The sequence below is a fragment of the Nuphar pumila genome, chromosome 6 (assembly GCF_984573655.1).
Source record: "Nuphar pumila chromosome 6, dmNupPumi1.hap1.1, whole genome shotgun sequence".
Lineage (NCBI taxonomy): Eukaryota > Viridiplantae > Streptophyta > Magnoliopsida > Nymphaeales > Nymphaeaceae > Nuphar > Nuphar pumila.
Genome location: NC_143254.1, coordinates 58,022,947 through 58,039,659, shown reverse-complemented (window position 1 = coordinate 58,039,659; position 16,713 = coordinate 58,022,947).

The following is a 16,713-nucleotide window of genomic DNA, read 5'->3' as shown; positions in this document are numbered from 1 at the left end:
TCAAAAAAAATTTATAGTGATCCAGTCATGCTTATATGTGTTCTAACGCTGTAAAAAAAAATCATAGTCATTGAAATATGCATATATATGTTCTAATGCGGTGAAAAAATTTTTGTAGTTATTCAATCATGCATATGTGTGTTCTAAGCTTGTCAAAAAAAATTCATAGTCTTTTAATCATGTATATATGTGTTATAAGGTGGTCAAAAAATTTTCAGTGTGATTCAATCATTCATATATGTGTTCAAAGGCTCTCAAAAAATATTGATTGTGACTCAATCATGCATATATGTGTTTTAGGCTGTCACAAAAATTTTATAATGATTCAATCATGCAGATATGTATTCTAAGGTTGTCAAAAAAATTTCATAGTGAATCAATCATGCATATATGTGTTCTAAGGCAGTCAAAAAAAATTTAATCTTGCATATATGTATAATAAGGCTCTCAAAAAAAAATCATAGTGATTCAATCTTGCCTATATTTGTTCTAAGGGTGTCAAAAAAATTTATAGTGATTCAATCATGCATATATGTGTTCTAAGGCTATCAAAAAACTTTCATAGTGATTCAATCATTTATATATGTGTTCTAAGGATGTCAAAAAAAATTTATACTAATTCAATCATGCATATATGTGTTCACAGGCTGTCAAAAAACATTTATAGTGATTTAAACATGCATATATTTTTTGAAGGTTGCAAAAAAAAATTGATAGTTATTCAATCATGCATATTTTTTTTTAAGGCTACCAAAAAAATTTTAGAGTGATGGAATCATGCATATATGTGTTCTAAGGCTGTCATAAAAATTTCATAGAGGTTCAATCATGCATATATGTGTTTTAAGGCAGTCCAAAATATTTCATAGTGATTCAATCATGCATGTATGTGTTCTTTGGTTGTCAAAAAAAAATCATTCTTGATATATGTATTCTACGGCTCACAAAAAAATTTCATAGTGATTCAATCTTGCATATATATGTTCTATGGCTGTCAAAAAAAATCATAGTAATTCAATCATGCATATATGTGTTCTAAGGCTGTCAAAAAAAGTTCATAGTGATTTAATCATGTATATATGTGTCTCATGATTGTCAAAAAAAAGTCATAGTGATTCCATCATGATTCAATCATGCATATATGTGTTCTATAGCTATCAAAAAAAAATTCACAGTGGTTCAATCATGCAAATATGTGTTCTGACGCTGTTAAAATAAAAATCATAGAAATCAAGCATATATGTGTTATAAGGCTATCAAAAAAGTTTCATAGTGATTCAATCATGGTTATATATGTTCTAAGGTTGTCTAAAAAAATTTTTAGTGATTCAATCTTGCATATATGTCTTCTAAGCATGTCAAAATTTTTTTTACTGATTCGATCATGTATAGACGTGTTTTAAGGCTGTCAAAAAAATCTCATAGTGATTCAATCTTGCATATAATTATTCTATGGCTGTCAAAAAAAATTGATAGTAATTCGTACATGCATATATGCATTCTAAGGATGTCAAAAAAAATTCATAGTGATTCAATCATGCATATATGTGTTCTAAGGTTGTCAAAAAAAATTCTTAGGGATTCAATCATTCATATATGTGTTCTAAGGCTATCACAAAACTTTTGTAGTGATTCAATCATGCATATATGCATTCTAAGGTGGTCATAAAAATCTTATAGTGATTCAAACATGCATATATGTGCTCTGAGATTCTCAAAAAGTTTTTATAGTGATTGAATCTTGTATATATGTGTTCTAATATTGTCAAAAAAAATTTATAGTGATTCAATCATGTATATATATGTTCCAAGGCTATCAAAAAAAAATTAACGTGATTCAATCTTGCATATATGTGTTCTAAGGCTGTAAAAAAAAATTCATAGTGACTCACACTTTCATGTATGTGTTCAAGGACTGTCAAAAAAATTTCATAGTGGTTCAATCTTGCACAAATATCTTATAATGCTGTCAAAAATTTTTTATAGAGATTTAATAATTCATATATGTGTTCTAAGGCTGTTAAAAAAATTCATTGTGATTTAATCAAGCATATTTGTGTTCTAAGGCTGTCAAATAAATCTCATAGTGATTCAATCGTGCATATATGTGTTCTAAAACTGATAAAAAAATTCATAGTGATTCAATCATGCATATATATCTCCTAACGCTGTCAAAATTTTTTATAGTGATTCAATCATGTATATATGTGTTTTAATGCTACAAAAAAATTCTCATAGTGATTCAATCATGCATATATGTGTTCTAAGGCTGTCAAAGTTTTTTCATAGAGATTCAATCATGTATATATGTGTTCTATGGCTTTAAAAAAAATTTATAGTGATTCAATCAAGCATATATATGTTCTATGGCTGTCAAAAAAAATTCACAGTGATTCAATCATGCATATATGTGCTCTAATGATGTCAAAAAAAAATTATAGTGATTCAATCATGCTTACATATGTTCTAAGGCTGTCTAAAAAATTTCATAGTGTTTCCATCACGCATGTATGTGTTCTAAGGCAGTAAAAAAAAAATTGTACCCATTCAATCATGTACATATGCTCTAAGGTTGTCAAAAAAATCTCATAGTGATTCAATCATGTATATATGTGTTTTAAGGCTACCAAAAAATTCTCATAGTGATTCAATCATGCATATATGTGTTCTAAGGCTGTCAAAGTTCTTTTATAGAGATTCAATCATGTATATATGTGTTCTATGGCTTTAAAAAAAATTTATAGTGATTCAATCATGCATATATGTGTTATAAGGCTGTCAAAAAATTCTAATAGTGATTCGATCAAGCATATATATGTTCTATGGCTGTCAAAAAAAAATTCATAGTGATTCAATCATGCATATATGTGTTCTAATGCTATCAAAAAAAAATTATAGTGATTCAATCATGCTTATATATGTTCTAAGGTTGTCTAAAAAATTTCATAGTGTTTCCATCATGCATTGATGTGTTCTAAGGCAGTCTAAAAAAATTTGTACCCATTCAATCATGTACATATGCTCTAAGGTTGTCAAAAAAATCTCATAGTGATTCAATCATGTATATATTTGTTTTAAGGCTACCAAAAAATTCTCATAGTGATTCAATCATGCATATATGTGTTCTAAGGCTGTCAAAGTTCTTTTATAGAGATTCAATCATGTATATATGTGTTCTATGGCTTTAAAAAAAATTTATAGTGATTCAATTATGTATATATGTGTTATAAGGCTCTCAAAAAATTCTAATAGTGATTCAATCAAGCATATATATGTTCTATGGCTGTCAAAAAAAATTCATAGTGATTCAATCATGCATATATGTGTTCTAATGCTGTAAAAAAAAAAATTATAGTAATTCAATCATGCTTACATATGTTCTAAGGCTGTCTAAAAAATTTCATAGTGTTTCCATCATGCATGTATGTGTTCCAAGGCAGTCAAAAAAAATTTGTACCCATTCAATCCTGTACATATGCTCTAAGGTTGTCAAAAAAATCTCAGTGATTCAATCATGTATATATGTGTTTTAAGGCTACCAAAAAATTCTCATAGTGATTCAATCATGCATATATGTGTTCTAAGGCTGTCAAAGTTCTTTTATAGAGATTCAATCATGTATATATGTGTTCTATGGCTTTAAAAAAAAATTATAGTAATTCAATCATGTATATATGTGTTATAAGGCTGTCAAAAAATTCTAATAGTGATTCGATGAAGCATATATATGTTCTATGGCTGTCAAAAAAAAATCATAGTGATTCAATCATGCATATATGTGTTCTAATGCTGTCAAAAAAAAATTATAGTGATTCAATCATGCTTACATATGTTCTAAGGCTGTCTAAAAAATTTCATAGTGTTTCCATCATGCATTGATGTGTTCTAAAGCAATCAAAAAAAATTTGCACCCATTCAATCATGTACATATGCTATAAGGTTTTCAAAAAAATCTCATAGTGATTCAAACATGTATATATTTGTTTTAAGGCTACCAAAAAATTCTCATAGTGATTCAATCATGCATATATGTGCTCTAAGGCTGTCAAAGTTCTTTTATAGAGATTCAATCATGTATATATGTGTTCTATGGCTTTAAAAAAAATTTATAGTGATTCAATCATGTATGTATGTGTTATAAGGCTCTCAAAAATATCTAATAGTGATTTGATCAAGCATATATATGTTCTATGGCTGTCAAAAAAAATTCACAGTGATTCAATCATGCATATATGTGTTCTAATGCTGTCAAAAAAAAATTATAGTGATTCAATCATGCTTACATATGTTCTAAGGCTGTCTAAAAAATTTCATAGTGTTTCCATCATGCATGTATGTGTTCCAAGGCAGTCAAAAAAAATTTGTACCCATTCAATCATGTACATATGCTCTAAGGTTGTCAAAAAAATCTCATAGTGATTCAATCATGTATATATGTGTTTTAAGGCTACCAAAAAATTCTCATAGTGATTCAATCATGCATATATGTGTTCGAAGGCTGTCAAAGTTCTTTTATAGAGATTCAATCATGTATATATGTGTTCTATGGCTTTAAAAAAAAATTATAGTGATTCAATCATGTATATATGTGTTATAAGGCTGTCAAAAAATTCTAATAGTGATTCGATCAAGCATATATATGTTCTATGGCTGTCAAAAAAAATTCACAGTGATTCAATCATGCATATATGTGTTCTAATGCTGTCAAAAAAAATTTATAGTGATTCAATCATGCTTATATATGTTCTAAGGCTGTCTAAAAAATTTCATAGTGTTTCCATCATGCATTGATGTGTCTAAGGCAGTCAAAAAAAAATTTTACCCATTCAATCATGTATATATGTGCTCTAAGGTTGTCAAAAAAATCTCATAGTGATTCAATCTTGCATATATGCGTTCTATGGCTATCAAAAAAAATTGACAGTGATTTGATCATGCATATATGTGTTCTAAGACTGTAAAAAAAAATTTATAGTGATTCAATCAGGCATATAAGTGTTCTAAGGTTGTCAAAAAAAATTCATAGTGATTCAATCATGCATATTTGTGTTCTGAGGCTGTCAAAAAAATTTCATCGTGATTCAATATTGCATATATGTGTTCTAACACAATAAAAAAAAATGTATAGTGATTCAATCATGCATATATGTGTTCTAATGTTGTCAGCAAAATTTTATGATGATTCAATCATGCATATATGTGTTCTAAGGCTGTAAAAAAAATTAATAGTGATTGTAACTTGCATATATGTGTTCTAAGGTTGTAAAAAAAATATATAGTGATTCAATCTTGTATATATGTGTTCAATCATGCATACATGTGTTCGAAGCCTAGCAAAAAAAAATCATACTCATTCAATCATACATATATGTGTTCTAAGGCTGTCAATAAATTTTCATCGTGACTCAATCTTGCATATATGTGTTCTACGGCTGTCAAAAAAATTACATCATGAATTAATCATGCATACATGTTTTCTAAGGCTGTAAAAAAAAATTTATAGTGATTCAATCATGCATATATGTGTTCTAAGGTTGTAAAAAAAAATCCATAGTGATTCAACCATGCATATATGTGTTTTGAGGCTCTAAAAAAAATTTGATAGTGATTCAATCATGCATATATGTGTTCTAATGCTGTCAAAGAAATATTGTAGTGATTCAATCATGTATATATGTGTTCCAAGGCTGTAAAAAAAATTCATAGTGATTCAATCATGCATATATATGTTCTTAGGCTGTCCAAAAAAATATATAGTGATTCAATCTTGCATATATGTGTTCCAAGGCTGTCAATTTTTTTTTAAAGAGATTCAATCATTTGTGTATGTGTTCTAAGACTGTCAAAAAAATTTCATAGAGATTCAATCATGAATATATGTGTTCTAAGGCTGTCAAAAAAATCTCATAGTGATTCAATTATGCATATATGTGTTCTAAGGCTATAAAAAAAAAATTCATAGTGATTCAATCTTGCATATATGTATTCTAAGGCTGTAAAAAAAAATTATAGTGTTTTAATCATGTGCATATGTGTTCTAAGGCTGTCAAAAAATTCTCATAGTGATTCAATCATGCATATATGTGTTCTATGGCTCCAAAAAAAAATCATAGTGATTCAATCATGTATATATGTGTTCTAAGGCTTCTGTGAACACCCCAAATTTTTCAAAATCTTTTAAATATTCCCTTTCTGCCCCTAAATTCATTTTTTTTGAGCAAATAAGTCATTTTAAATCTAAATTCCAGTTCATTTCTCAAGTCTTACTGAAATTAAATTCATTGTATATGTTTAAATTGATTTCGGACCTGAATCCGTTGTCCAGATCCAAATTTGAATCTCGTTGTCCAAATTTTAAATTAAAATTATAGAAAATACCAAAAATAGTTTTTAAATAACTCGGACAGTCCCTCTGACATCTGTTTGGATCCATCATGTTGTATTTCTAGATTTGAGTTCCAAAACTCGAACATTTTCTCAAAAACTTGGATCCAAACCCACTTTCTGAAGAAATTTCCCCGAAATGGTCAGAAATTCTCAGAAAAATACTTTTGTAAATAATTTCTCAGAAAAATACAAAAAAATTAGTGTTTAAACTTAGTTTTCTTTTAAAATCTCAGTTTTCTACTACAAAACTACAAAAAATGGAAAATGATCGAAAAATCGAAAAAATTGGGAAAAGCAAAAGGTTTTAAAAACTTGAAAAATTGAATTTTTGCCAAAAACCTCTCTTGAACCACTCTTTTTACAAAAATTCTTTCAAAGGGGGCCTTCTTTTGGAAATTTGGAAAATCTCCAACAAACACCACCCGCGTACTTCCACTCTCACTTGCCGACCCTTCATCTCCAAACCAACTTCTTCTCCCTCAACCCCTGATCTTCAACCATCTCCCTCTCTCGAAGGCTCCTCTTCCCCTTTAAGAGGAGAGCTCGTAGAAGGATTCGGGGTCGTCTTCTACCCCTCCACCTTCTTCTCATTCACGGATCGATCTTCGGCCTCTCCACCGTCTCCTCCTCCACGCGATCCATCCTTTCAGCAGCCATCGTGGATCATCACTTCATATTGAGCATTCATCTTCCTCGAGTAAGAAGATATTGGCCATTGATTTTTCCTTCTGATCCTCTGTTTCTTGCATCACTTGCCAAAGAAAGGATCATCCGCCATTTGACGAATCGAGAAAAAAAATACTACCCGATCCCTTTCTTCAAACTCTGAAGTCCCCGTAAACAAGAGGAGATAATAGGTTGCCCACCTGATTCCATCGAAGGGATACCAGCTCCACCAAAGAGGATTACTCCTGTTCTCGGCTAAAACCCAGCAATATGGTAAGAAGCCTCTGCTTTTCCTTATTCTTTAAATTCCATTTAAAAAAAAAAAAAAGGGAAAAGAAAGCACCTCTTGCAGTATCAAATTGCTCATGACAATTTTGATCTGCATGTGTGCGAGATTAATGGAATGTCCTATATTCCAACAGATTTTCATAATTCATCTCTGAATGTTCCTTAATATTTCTCGGTGTTCTACATGGCTTGCAACCCTTTTTTTTTTTTCTTTTCCCACAATCGTGTGGTTCGCTTCCTGTTTTCATCATTTATCTTGTTTAAATTTCTTTAAGTTATATAGGTATGAATATTTCTTTATGTTATTTTAGATCTAATAATTCTTTGTCTTCAACATCTAATTTTCGATCTGTCATGGGTCTGAACGTTTACTTCTAGATTGCTGTTAGGATTCCTATTTTTATTCAACGAGAAATTCTCTGCAGCTTAGCATATGATTTCCACCATAGACCAGATGTTATGTCTGATGGGAGATTCCTTATTCACTTGGCATATTGCAAACAACCATCACATCATGTTGCCTTGCCCTCTCGTTTGTCTGCAACACCCATTAAGCTCGTTTTGCTCCATTATTGAGCGATAACATCATTGCCTGCATCTTATTTCTGAACCATAAAATGGGAGTTTAAAACTTTATCACCTGTAGTTATAAATATACCAGCACAACTCTAGATCCTACATAATCCATCTGATCATTTTTTTTTTTTTTTTTTTTTGAGTTCATCTCAAATCCCTTTGCAATTCTCTCTTTTAGTCATCTCAATCTGGTAGGGTCATATTCACTTTTTGTTACTCTGTGTCGCTCCATTTGTTTCACATCATTCTAAAACATTGCATTTTCCTGTGGAAGGTTTGCTTTACGCTAATGTTTCCTTTTTATGCTGGCATTTGCAGAATCATTTTTATGCTTTGCAAACCTACTATATAACCCCACCAACTACTATCCTATAGTGGCTACCTCCACAGCACCAAGCCTCCACCACCACTTCTCTCACTTCCTGCAAAATTTGTTGTACACCTACAACACAATGTCACCATCTTCCCTCAAACACTTCCTTTTTATATGTCACCACGTATATCCCCATTGCCCTGTTATACCCACTGCAATTTCTGGTGCTTCAACAGCACAACAGCCATAAAGCTACTGTAGCCCTCCATGCCTCGTAACTTGCTGCTTCCCATTCTTCCACCATTTTTACATAATACACATCCTCCATTGTTACCTTTATTTCATTTTATATGTGGTTCTGTGCATTTACTATATACCTGTATTTTCATAATCCCATAGCTACATTGCACAATTGCTTTATCAGATGCAAAGAATGTCTCTGTAAAAGTTGAAGTTAATGAACTATTTAGCTTTACAGCAGTAGGTGCTCATGATGAATCCTTTGACTTCACTTTGGAGCTTTATGGAGCAATAGTTCCTGAGAGTAATAAAGTAAGCATTGGATTGAGAAACATACCCTGTGTAATCCATAAAAAAAACAAAAGGGCTGGCGGAAGAGGTTGGTAAGTTTGGATGCAAAACCTCCTCCTTACATCAAGGTTGACTGGAACAAATGGTGTGATGAAGATGAAGAAGCATCGGAATGTGAGTTATTGAAATAGGCTTTTGTTTGTCTAAAACAGAACAATGCATGGAACTTTCGATGTTCATTGTATGTGGATTTTGGTTCTGGATTTCTTGGTACTCTCAGTGTTTGATGCATAGGCATGCGTTTGCACCATTTTGTTGGTTTGTTTTCCAAGCATTTCTGAGGTTATGGGAAAAATATATATGCTCTTTGAATTTCAATTAAAAGCTCATTCTGTGGGATCTTATAAAAGTATATTGATATGGGGTATCAGCCTATCAGGACTTCAGGAATGGATTTCTAATAAAGTCTTATATCTGAATGCGGGCATGACTGCCTGAACACTGTTATTAACAGTTGCATTTACATAAATATTGCTAACACTGCCACAAAGGTGTTAAATATCACTGCAGTTTTATCATCTTTTTCAGCAGGGCTAGGTGCTGCTGTAATCATCATTAGTGTCTATAGCTATCTTCTGTAAGATATAGCAATCCCCTAGATTGTTGTAACTCCCTACAACCGGTCAATAGAACGTTATGAAATACCTTCTTCATTTATTGGCATCCATGTATACAACACCTGTGTGGGTTCACAATACCCCTCCCCTGCAATACTTTGAAATACCCCTACAGCATTCACCCTCTTCTTAGCAATCCAAAGGCAGCTGTAGATTCCCTGTGTCTACACCCTTTTCTCACTAAATTTGGTGCACATAGGCACTTTTCACTTGGTTTAATCATTATAGGAACATATATATATATATATATATATATATATATATATATATATATATACATATATATATATATATATATATATATATATATGCATGTATATATGTGCATAGGTACTTATCGTTTTCATCTTTCCGCATTTTAGGTCTTCAAAGTCTTGGCACATGAGCATTTTTTTATTAACCTCCGTATGATATATGCAATGTTCTTCTATTTTCATACTAACCAAGTATTTTGCAGGGAATATGTGAAAGATATCACTACTTGGAGTTGTAAAGATTTCATGTATTGTAATAGTTAGATTTTAAATGAGAATGTACATTTTCAGCTTTTAGATAGAATGAATGAGCATTGTTAATATCATAAATTGTTTATTTTCATGCATCTTTACCTTTATTTTTCAAATTCTCACATTGGTGAAACACAAATGGCACGTGCACCATTTCGTAAGAGGTAAATCAATCCTAAGTTGATGATCCATATCAATGGCCATAGTCAGGGTGTGGACAAAACTTAGGATTTTTATCTTTTACGAAATAACACCAGATCCATACTGGACCCATTTTCAAAATTCATCATATTTCCTTAAATATTTTCTCCTTTTATCAGAATTTAACTTAAAATTAATTCAAAATATATACCAATGGCCATAGTCAGGGTATATTGAGAGTTAATTTCATTTTAAATTCTATAAAAGCACCAAATGTGTTTCATTCTTCACCTGAATTTAAATATAGATTATTATATAATACATCCAATGACCATAGTCAAGGATGTATTATATCTTCAATCTTATTTTAATTCAGTTAAGGAATGGAATAGCTTTTCAAAATCCAAATTTCAAAAATTTAAACTCATTCATCATTTAGGATAGAACTGCATCATGTCTTCAAAAATTTCTTTTTTTCAAAACTCCAAGTAATGTAAATATCTTTTTCAATCTATCTTCAATTCTTATAAAAAAAAAAAAAAACAATTCATCCTCTTCATTTTCAAATTCAATTTCGTTTTTAATCTCAAATGCTCAAATTTAACTTTGAGATTTCAAAGTCCCTTTTATTCAAATTCAAATCAGATTTCGAAGTTCAGATTAACTCTAAAATTCCAAATCCATTTTACATTCAAGACTCCAATCAAAATCAAAGTTCAAATTAACTTTGAGATTCTTGATTCATCTTCTGAATTTAACTCCAATTCCATCTTAGGATCCAGAACTCAAAATCTACTTTGGGTCTCAGACTTCAGATCCAATTCCTCTTTAGGATCCAGAGTCCAATTCCACTATTGGATCTCAGACTTCAGATCCAATTCCCCTTTAGGATCCAGAATCCAATCCTATTTTGGATCTCAGACTTCATATCCAATTCCATTCTAGGATCTAGAACCCAACTATACTTTGGATCTTAGACTTCAGATCCAAATCCATCCTAGGATCCAGATCTCCATTCCACTTTGGATCTCAGACTTCAGATCTGAATCCATGTTAGGATCCAGAAACAATTCTACTTTGGATCTTAGACTTCAGATCCGATTCCATCTAAAATTCAGAATCCAATTTCATCTTGGATCTTAGAGTTCAAATCTAATTCCCATTTTCAGATTCTAAATCCAGAATTCAACATCACCTTCCATCCCAAACTTCAGATCCAACTTTCATCTTGGATTCCAAATCTTGAATCCAATTCCATCTTGGATTCCAAATCTTGGATCCAATTCTATTTTAAAATTCAGAACCCAATTTTACATCAGATCTCAGATCCCAGATCTTAAATCCATTTTAAGATCCAATTCCATTTCAAAATTTAGATTTCAAATCCAAGTCTATTTTCAGATCTCATTTGAACTCCCTAAATCCATCTCTATTTTTTTACCATTTGATTTTCTTAGATCCATTCTAAAGATTCAAATTCAATATCACTTCCAAATTTCATCTTCCTTTCCTAAATCCATGATTAAATTCAAAATCTATTTTTGACTTTGAAACTTCATTTCATTTCATTTCAAAGCTTTAAATCATTCATTTATTCTTCCCAATCTGATATATTTCAAAAGACTTAGAATTTCTGTAATCTATCTCAAATTTTAAATTAGAATCAATCATTTCTTCACTCCCTTATCAAGTTCATCTCAGAATAAACTTGGAAATTTTCAAAATATCTTTCAAAAAGAGCATACATTCCTGCATTGCACAAGCATGATTCTTTGTGCATTTAGATTTTTAGGATAAATTCTTAAATTATATTTACGCAAAGCAAAAGGCATAGATTCGATCCTTGGTTCGATTACCCCTGGTAAAGGCGCCAGGAACGGTCGAACCTCGTACCGACGAGCGAATCCCGTCTCTCCATTTTCCCACAAATTTTCAAAACGGAGGCGAGTTAAATTCCTAAATGTTTTTCAAATCAAGGTCAAGTGAAAACCCGCAAAAGCGTTCCTCCTCTCTCTCTCTTTCTTTCTTTTCTCTTCTCTCTTTCTTTTCTTTCTTTTATTTTACTCCCTTCAAAAAGGAGAAAAATAGAGGTTAGAAAAGGAAAAGAGAAGGAAGAGAGAGAAATCACAAGAGAGGAAAAATTTTGCGATGACCACAGTTTTGGCGACCGTGATGGGACTCGTCTTCGTTCGGTTGGATCTATGCCTTTGCTTTGCTTTAATATTTTCTAAGTCTTTATTCTACAAATGTCAGCTTCATTTCCATGCAAACCTTAGGAGCCTAGACTCTGTCCTAAGCTGACATTATTTGCATATAGGATCTAAGTATGGTTTGGTAGGACCATATTGAGGAGATTATTCCATGTTCACATTAGACTTAGGTCTTAAATACAACTCTCCTCAATTTTAGGGATTGAATGCAAACAATGCATGCAAGTGTATGCTTCTTCTCATTTAAATCTATCTCTTTAGGACTTGCATTAAAGCCTTCTGATTTTATTGCATGATCATATTTTGAAAACATCCCTACCTATATTTGTCTCGGTCTTCACGTTGCTGGGCTGTCTCACTGAACCATAGTTCGGGAGAGAGCCTCACAACTAGACCACTTATTTGGGTTCGCGCCCCCCTACCACGTACCTAAGGGCCATAGTCCGAGGTATATCGGTAGGTTCTCAAGGATGTTGGGAAGCCTTTACCTTAGAATCGGAGAAATATCTTATATGCCACGTACTTCGAGCTTTGGCTTGAGTATATCGGCGTATCTTGATTGGAATCAGATGATATAAATCTTAGAGTTAGGATTAAGGTCCTATCAGCCATTTCAAATATTGCATATAGAGTCAGCTTTAGGGAGCGCTGTTTGTGTATCCTTGCTTGTATATTTGTGATTGTATGATATTTTATATATATATCTTCCTTATATTTTCCAAAACCCTGGGTATATATTTCAAAATTTCCTCTTTGTTTTTAAAACCCAGGTGTATTATTCTTTCTCTTCTTCTTCCTCCTCTAAAAATTCTTCCAAATTCTTCTGATCCTGCCTGCAAGTTCTTCAAATTTTAAATCTTTATCATTTATCCTCAAAATTTCATTTATTCTCTTATTTTCTTCTGATTTTATATTCTTGTTTATATTTTCATAAAAATCTATTTCCGTCAAGAGATATCCTTTTCAAAATAATATTTTCTTCATATTTTTAGTTGGTTACTCTCCCTCGTAGAGTAAACAGCGCAATTGTCACAAATTTTGTGGCAACTCAATCCCTAGTAATGGGACACAATTGTTTAGATTTCAAACCTAAATCCTTCCTCTTATCAAATTTTTTCCAAAAAAGATTCTCTGGTCTAAAAACCTCCTCTTTCCTCACCAAAGAGATCACTGATATCCGAAAATGGTCACGACGAGAGGGGGAAAAGAAACAGTTCCTCAACTCAGCGATAGTGAGGCAGAAGAGATAAGCTCTCCTAAATCAGTCAGGGGACAGAGTCAGAACAAGAAGGATGACATCGACCCCGCTATGTATGACATGTTCCAAAAGATGACGGCAAGGATGATGTCAGAGCAAGCCGAGGCCAAGCTGAAAGCGGCAGTTCCTAAAAGGAAGCTGAGGAAGAAGCCTGTAAAGAAGCAAGTCAGAATCATCAGAAAGAAGGTGCAGCCAGACACTGCTTCTGAGGAATCAGAGTCAGTCAAGGAAGAGTCAGAAGAGGAAGAGCATATTGTCTACAAATAGAATCCTCAAAGGCAGTCCATAAAAATAGCTGCAGAAGAGCCTGAATCCGTCAACATGCCCAAGTTTGGGGCTCCAGCAGAGGACCTGATGAGCAAGCAGATGAAGGAGATGAATCGAGCTATTAAGGACATTCAAGCCAAGGGTAAGGGCAAGCAGACCTACACCGGCGAAGATTTTTATGATGGTCTAGATGGGGACGATAATCTAGAGAATCTTCCTCGCAAAGTTTCTCAAATTTGATGGGACTGGCAACCCTAAAGCCCATTTGGCCACATTTTATGCAGAGTGCAGTCGTTTCAGGAAAGATAATAGGGCTCTGTTCATCTGTTTTTCCCGCAGTTTGGAGGGTGTAGCAGCCAGATGGTATGCCGATCATGTGAATCCTATCGAACTATGAGAGTTCAATAAGGTAGTAAATCTGTTCATCGAGCGCTTCTTATTCAACACAGAAGCCTCACCTACATTAAATCATCTTTACAACCTGAAGCAAGGAGAGAATGAAAGAGCAGGTGATTTCATTCACAGGTGGAGAAGCACCTGTAATAAGATGAAGGTACCCATTCCTGAGGAACATGCATTGCACGTGATCCTCAATAATTTCTCTCAGCCCATAAGAAGCCTCATCGCCACTTCCAAGGCGAAATCCTTCATCAAGTTGATTGAGCGAGCCGAATGGCTCGAAGCAGGAATAGAAAGCGGTCTTTACGAGGGCACGCTTCTAGTCAAGAATATCCAAGACCAGAAAAAGAAGGCGCAGTTCGCTCATTCAGTTGAGGCCTCCTGCAATAATCTTGGCAGTAGCAGCAAAGGAAACAAGAACAATAGTGACAGTGGTCCGAGAGTAGATCAGAACAAGGGGCAGAAGGAGAGAGCGTATAAGAACAATGACAAGCCGCTTCCAATTGGCATCCAACAGAAAGGGGATCTTCAAGAGAAGCCCAAGTACATCAAGTGGGAGAAAGATCGAGTCTTCACTCCTTTAGATCAAACTATGGAAGTAATTCTGGATTACCTGTTAAAGCATGGGATGATCAAACTCCCTAAGATAGCGGATCCTCCCGTAATCTTGGGAAAATTCAAAGATCAATTCTGCAAGTTTCATAGAGCAACGGGGCATGACACAGAGCACTGCTTCGTCCTCAAGCACATGATACAAGACTGCATTGATAGAAGTATTCTGATAGAGGACGAGGAAGAAAAGCAGCCAGCAGTCCTGACAGAACCATTCCCGGACCACTCAAAGAATTGATAAAGCCAAAGTTTTTGTTTGCTTTCGTCTCTTTTTGTCAATTGTCCTGTAGGGGCTAGTCAGCCCAGTCTTCTATGAGTCTTTTTCCTTTTCAAGTTCTTGTAAATATTTAGTTGTTATCAAGCCTTTGCTTATCAAATGAAATGTCGATTTCCTTTATATCTTTTATATCCAATGCTTCTGTTCCCTTTGCCATACTGGGGCATTTAAATTCTTGTTCTTTTCAGAATGCGGGACAATTCTGACGTCATTCATGAGAGAAATGATATTACCTATGAGGGCTTTTTCAAAAATCATGAAATTTTAAAAATCTTCATTATGACCAAGGAGTTCAAATATTCTTTGGTCTAACCTTTGACAAAAAATCAACCCTCGTGTTGATCATATCTTCAAAAATAAGTTTTTCAAACCATTATATTGAAAGATCAACCCTGGTGTTGGTCTTATCTTCCAAAATGAATTTTAAACTTTTATATTCAAAAATCAATCCTTGTGTTGATCTTATCTTTCAAAATGGATTTTAAATCTTTATATTCAAAGATCAACCTTTGTGTTGGTCTTATCTTTCAAAATGGATTTCAAATCTTTATAGATCAACCCTTATCTTTCAAAGTGGATTTCAAAGCCTTTATATTCAAAGATCAATCCTTGTATTGATCTTATCTTCCAAAATGGATTTCAATTTTTTTTTTTAAAAGATCAACCCTTGCGTTGGTCTTATCCTCCAAAGTTGATCTTAAAACTTTTCAAAGATCAACCCTGGCGTTGTTCCTATCTTTTAAAATGGGTTATAAATCATCATATTCAAAGATCAATCATTGCATTGGTCTTATCTTCCAAAAATGGGTTTTAAATAATTATATTCAAAGATCGACCCTGTGTTGGTCTTATCTTCCAAGATTGGTTTTTAAGCATTACCTTCAACGATCAACCCTTGTGTTGATCTTATTATCGATTTCGAACTGTTATTTTTAGAAATCAGATCTATTGTTGATCTTCTTCTTCAAAATTAGGTATTCAAAACCATTGCCTTCGAAAATTAACCCTCATGATGATCTCTCATGTTTGATTTAAAAGATCAGATCTCGCGCTGATCATTCTTCTTGTGGTGGATTTTCTTCCCCCAAAATGATTTCTCATTTATCTTTTAAATAAACATTTTCCTTCCAAGATCCCATATGCAGGCAGGATCAGAAAAACTCCTTTTTCTCAAAACTTGTAAATCTTCAGTTAATTTTTGATATCTTTATCAGTTTCATTCATTTTATTCATATTTTTATCAAGTTTACATCAATTTTATCAAGTTTATCAAATATTTTCTCAAAATTCCATTAAATTTTATCAATTCCATACCCTTTCAGGATAAGGGATAAACCTGACCCTCGTTGTCCGAGGTGTTACCCTTTCAGGATAAGGGATAAACCTGACCCTCGTTGTCCGAGGTGTTACCCTTTCAGGAGAAGGGATAAACCTGAACCTCGTTGTCCGAGGTGTTCCCCCCTTTCAGGTTAAGGGATAAACCTGACCCTCGTTGTCTGAGGTGTTCCCCCCTCAGGTTAAGGGATAAACCTGACCCTCATTGTCCGAGGTGCTCCCATTCAGGATAAGGGAAAATACTGAGACCCCTTGTAGGAGCAATGACGC